Raw genomic sequence first — 6367 nt, forward strand, 5'->3', positions numbered from 1 at the left:
AGTTCTGTTTGTGTACTTACACTTCTCATAGTTATTTCTTTGATGTTCTGTGTTTGGTTTATGAATTGTTTGAATTTTCGTGCTCTTTCGGCATCTCTTCTTTGTTTGCTCGGTGATTTTCTTTTCCTAGGTGTCCTGTTTCGACTTACAGCGTCAGCCATAATCGGTTCTGGCTATTAAGCGCTGTTCTAACATTTTATAAGTAGGACAGTTTCTGCCAGATGCCCCGCAGGACTTTTTCCCTCTACGTGTACATGGGACGCAAACATTTGTTCTACTACAGTTCTTTCTTAAGTGATCTTCAGAACCACACCTGGAGCAAGCCGGTTTCCTAGTGCAGTATTTGTGTATATGGTCTATATCTGCGCAGTTGTGGCAACGAGGTACCACCAGGAAGTCCTTTACATTTATTGCATGAAAGCCGATGTATACCTTGCCCATAGTTGTCAATCTTTTCCAGAGAGCCCCTGAGACCTCCGCCACATGGTGTACTACATCTCGATCCCTCGGTCCTGTCCTAAATCTTAATTTAAAATCTTTCATGAAAGTCTCAATGTCCATGTCATCTAGGTTTTGTTGATATAAGGTGTCACAAATGTCTTCGTTGGTCAGTGAGACTGGAACATCGTATAAGATGACCAGTGGGTTCCTCTTTCGTGGGGGCTCACATCGGACTGACTTGCAGAGTTTCTGATTTGCCAGAATCTTGTCTTTATCCTCCTCTGTGGCAACATCTACGATAACCACATTTTTAGTTGCCTTAACTCTATTAATCTTTATCTTGTCTTTAGCTGGGTTTATTGTAGTTGCGAAGACCTCCTGGACTTTCTTAATGTCCTGTCCTGGGAGTGGTCTGGTGAGGTTTCCCGTGTTGAGTCAAATTAAGCCGCAGGCTCCACTCCTGGTGGTGCCCTTCCGTCAATTCCTTTAAGTTTCAGCTTTGCAACCATACTTCCCCCGGAACCCAAAAGCTTTGGTTTCCCGGAGGCTGCCCGCCGAGTCATCGGAGGAACTGCGGCGGATCGCTGGCTGGCATCGTTTATGGTTAGAACTAGGGCGGTATCTGATCGCCTTCGAACCTCTAACTTTCGTTCTTGATTAATGAAAACATACTTGGCAAATGCTTTCGCTTCTGTTCGTCTTGCGACGATCCAAGAATTTCACCTCTAACGTCGCAATACGAATGCCCCCGCCTGTCCCTATTAATCATTACCTCGGGTTCCGAAAACCAACAAAATAGAACCGAGGTCCTATTCCATTATTCCATGCACACAGTATTCAGGCGGGCTTGCCTGCTTTAAGCACTCTAATTTGTTCAAAGTAAACGTGCCGGCCCACCGAGACACTCAATAAAGAGCACCCTGGTAGGATTTCAACGGGGTCCGCCTCGGGACGCACGAGCACGCACGAGGCGGTCGCACGCCTTCGGCTCGCCCCACCGGCAGGACGTCCCACGATACATGCCAGTTAAACACCGACGGGCGGTGAACCAACAGCGTGGGACACAAATCCAACTACGAGCTTTTTAACCGCAACAACTTTAATATACGCTATTGGAGCTGGAATTACCGCGGCTGCTGGCACCAGACTTGCCCTCCAATAGATACTCGTTAAAGGATTTAAAGTGTACTCATTCCGATTACGGGGCCTCGGATGAGTCCCGTATCGTTATTTTTCGTCACTACCTCCCCGTGCCGGGAGTGGGTAATTTGCGCGCCTGCTGCCTTCCTTGGATGTGGTAGCCGTTTCTCAGGCTCCCTCTCCGGAATCGAACCCTGATTCCCCGTTACCCGTTACAACCATGGTAGGCGCAGAACCTACCATCGACAGTTGATAAGGCAGACATTTGAAAGATGCGTCGCCGGTACGAGGACCGTGCGATCAGCCCTAAGTTATTCAGAGTCACCAAGGCAAACGGACCGGACGAGCCGACCGATTGGTTTTGATCTAATAAAAGCGTCCCTTCCATCTCTGGTCGGGACTCTGTTTGCATGTATTAGCTCTAGAATTACCACAGTTATCCAAGTAACGTGGGTACGATCTAAGGAACCATAACTGATTTAATGAGCCATTCGCGGTTTCACCTTAATGCGGCTTGTACTGAGACATGCATGGCTTAATCTTTGAGACAAGCATATGACTACTGGCAGGATCAACCAGGGAGCTGCGTCAACTAGAGCTGAGCAGCCGGCCGCCCGGGAGTGTGTCCCGGGGGCCCGCGCGAACACGCAAGCGTCCGCTCAATTATTCTGCAAACAGGAGGAGGCTGAGCTCCCCTGCACAACACACCTCGAAACCCTCTCAGGTCCCGGCGGCGCGCAGCGCCGTCCTAAGTACTTGGTCGGGTTCGAGAGAGGCGCAATCGCCCGGAGTTAGGCGAGTAGACGCTTTAGGTGCGACCACCCGTGCTCCCAACTGAGCTTGCCGCTGCCGACAGAGGCCCGGGAGCGTGCTGTCGTGGCATTGCCGGCGGGAGACAACACGCGCCACCTACGGTGACCGGCAGCTCCAACGCCAGCGCCACAGAAGGACAAAAGCCCTACTTGGGTGCCGAAGCGAACTCTCCCAGCACAGCGCACGCGCCAACACGTCCGCACAGCTGCGATACAAACCACCTGCGAGAACCGCTGGGGCGACCGAGCAGCAGACGGCGTCGCGGCGCCGAGCGCCGGGCGGCGGCGCATCCTCAGCGCACAAAGTCCTCAATCGGACCAGCACACTGCAGATGGCCACCGCGCTTCGCACCGGGCCCGCGAGGACCTACTTTGGCCGCAAGGCGCCGCGAGCAGGGGGCGCCGGCGCGCAGCTGCGCCGCCTGCCGCGTCCGTCGGCCGGCGCGCCTGCCACCGGCCGCCCCCACCAGCCGGCTGTAGCGCGTGCGCCCACGCACCGCGCTGCCAGCACGCCGGGCGGCCCCCCCTCACCGGCCGGGGACGGTCCCACCCAGCCACCGCCGCGTATCGCCTCACACCCAGATCCCCTTTCACGTTCGTGGGCATGGTGGGTCCCCTTTCACGTTCGTGGGCATGGTGGGTATCCCTGAAACAACCGGTTAATAGCTCGACCGATCGTCGCCAACACTGATTCACCTCTAGCGAGAACAACCGCACCACAACGGGTTACCGGTTGTTCATTTGCGTAACGTCACCAGCAAACGTACACGTCCATCGCCATTTGCAACGAGTATTGCATGCCTGTGTCAGGTGTCACAACACACTACGTCTGCCCACATAGACGCAACAACATGTGCACGCCTAGAGAACACGTGGAAGGTAGACCCCGTACGTATGCGGTGTCCATTGCGCGAACGACTGTCAGCCCGCCTCTGCAGCATGTCGCAGATGTGGAACGCGGTGCAACATGCTATCACGGTGTGTGAGAAGAGACGACTACGTCCGAATACACGCTCCACTACATCAACAGACTGCTCATGCTGATCGCCATCCAGGGCGTCCGTTCCTCCCACACGTCTGTATGGCGTACCACACTGCAATCCAGCTCTTATAGGGAGACGACACGTAGCTGCGTGCACAATATTTGGACTGTATGGTCCGCCGTTGCTAGGCGCTGTCGTCATACGGTCACATGGGCCACGATGTATCATTCAGTACATACGGAGCAATGTGCAGTACAGTTTGTGGGTTTTGCGTACATCGGCGGACAGGTGACAGGCCGTACCACAACGTAGGCTGAGTACGTCGGCATGCGAAGGGCATTGAACATGCAAACTTCTCACCGACCAGCTTGCGAAGGCAGGGGGGAAGGGGGGGGGGCATGTACGTCCTGCTGCTATCCACACTACAGTGTATAGCAGGAGCATGTGGAAAGTCAGCAACACCTGCAAGGTGTTTAACATGACGCGATACACAGGGGACCGGGCAGTGCGAGTAGCGAACTATATTGCGAGGGTTGCGGTTAGGCAACACTACACTACTTTAACGGGTTGCATAACAATTACAGAGCAGGTTCAGCGACAACGTGCGTCAGGTTAAGGCGCAATATAGTTTAGGTTACGGCGCACTTTAGGTTAGGTTAAGGCACATTATAGGTTAGGTTAAGGCACAACATGGGTTACGTTAAGGCACAACATGGGTTACGTTAAGGCACAACATGGGTTACGTTAAGGCACAACATGGGTTAGGTTAAGGCACAACATGGGTTAGGTTAAGGCACAACATGGGTTAGGTTAAGGCACAACATGGGTTACGTTAAGGCACAACATGGGTTACGTTAAGGCACAACATGGGTTAGGTTAAGGCACAACATGGGTTAGGTTAAGGCACAACATGGGTTAGGTTAAGGCACAACATGGGTTAGGTTAAGGCACAACATGGGTTAGGTTAAGGCACAACATGGGTTAGGTTAAGGCACAACATGGGTTAGGTTAAGGCACAACATGGGTTAGGTTAAGGCACAACATGGGTTAGGTTAAGGCACAACATGGGTTAGGTTAAGGCACAACATGGGTTAGGTTAAGGCACAACATGGGTTAGGTTAAGGCACAACATGGGTTAGGTTAAGGCACAACATGGGTTAGGTTAAGGCACAACATGGGTTAGGTTAAGGCACAACATGGGTTAGGTTAAGGCACAACATGGGTTAGGTTAAGGCACAACATGGGTTAGGTTAAGGCACAACATGGGTTAGGTTAAGGCACAACATGGGTTAGGTTAAGGCACAACATGGGTTAGGTTAAGGCACAACATGGGTTAGGTTAAGGCACAACATGGGTTAGGTTAAGGCACAACATGGGTTAGGTTAAGGCACAACATGGGTTAGGTTAAGGCACAACATGGGTTAGGTTAAGGCACAACATGGGTTAGGTTAAGGCACACCATGGGTTAGGTTAAGGCACACCATGGGTTAGGTTAAGGCACACCATGGGTTAGGTTAAGGCACAACATGGGTTAGGTTAAGGCACAACATGGGTTAGGTTAAGGCACAACATGGGTTAGGTTAAGGCACAACATGGGTTAGGTTAAGGCACAACATGGGTTAGGTTAAGGCACAACGTAGGTTAGGTTAAGGCACAACGTGGGTTAGGTTAAGGCACAACGTGGGTTAGGTTAAGGCACAACGTGGGTTAGGTTAAGGCACAACGTGGGTTAGGTTAAGGCACAACGTGGGTTAGGTTAAGGCACAACGTGGGTTAGGTTAAGGCACACCATGGGTTAGGTTAAGGCACAACATGGGTTAGGTTAAGGCACAACATGGGTTAGGTTAAGGCACAACATGGGTTAGGTTAAGGCACAACATGGGTTAGGTTAAGGCACAACATGGGTTAGGTTAAGGCACAACATGGGTTAGGTTAAGGCACAACATGGGTTAGGTTAAGGCACAACGTAGGTTAGGTTAAGGCACAACGTGGGTTAGGTTAAGGCACAACATGGGTTAGGTTAAGGCACAACATGGGTTAGGTTAAGGCACAACATGGGTTAGGTTAAGGCACAACATGGGTTAGGTTAAGGCACAACATGGGTTAGGTTAAGGCACAACATGGGTTAGGTTACGGCACAACATGGGTTACGTTACGGCACAACATGGGTTACGTTACGGCACAACATGGGTTACGTTACGGCACAACATGGGTTACGTTACGGCACAACATGGGTTACGTTACGGCACAACATGGGTTACGTTACGGCACAACATGGGTTACGTTACGGCACAACATGGGTTACGTTACGGCACAAATTAGGTTAGGTTACGGCACAAATTAGGTTAGGTTAAGGCACAAATTAGGTTAGGTTAAGGCACAAATTAGGTTAGGTTAAGGCACAAATTAGGTTAGGTTAAGGCACAAATTAGGTTAGGTTAAGGCACAAATTAGGTTAGGTTAAGGCACAAATTAGGTTAGGTTAAGGCACGATATAGGTTAGGTTAAGGCACGATATAGGTTAGGTTAAGGCACGATATAGGTTAGGTTAAGGCACGATATAGGTTAGGTTAAGGCACGATATAGGTTAGGTTAAGGCACGATATAGGTTAGGTTAAGGCACGATATAGGTTAGGTTAAGGCACGATATAGGTTAGGTTAAGGTACGATATAGGTTAGGTTAAGGTACGATATAGGTTAGGTTAAGGTACGATATAGGTTAGGTTAAGGTACGATATAGGTTAGGTTAAGGTACGATATAGGTTAGGTTAAGGTACGATATAGGTTAGGTTAAGGTACGATATAGGTTAGGTTAAGGTACGATATAGGTTAGGTTAAGGTACGATATAGGTTAGGTTAAGGTACGATATAGGTTAGGTTAAGGTACGATATAGCGTAGGTTCAGATACACATTGTTGTAGGGAAAGGTGTATTGGGGGGGGGGGCGGCAGGTTCGTTGATAGTGATTATCGTAATTGGATGCCTGCGGTA

This window comes from Schistocerca serialis, chromosome 4, assembly GCF_023864345.2.
Source record: "Schistocerca serialis cubense isolate TAMUIC-IGC-003099 chromosome 4, iqSchSeri2.2, whole genome shotgun sequence".
NCBI lineage: Eukaryota > Metazoa > Arthropoda > Insecta > Orthoptera > Acrididae > Schistocerca > Schistocerca serialis.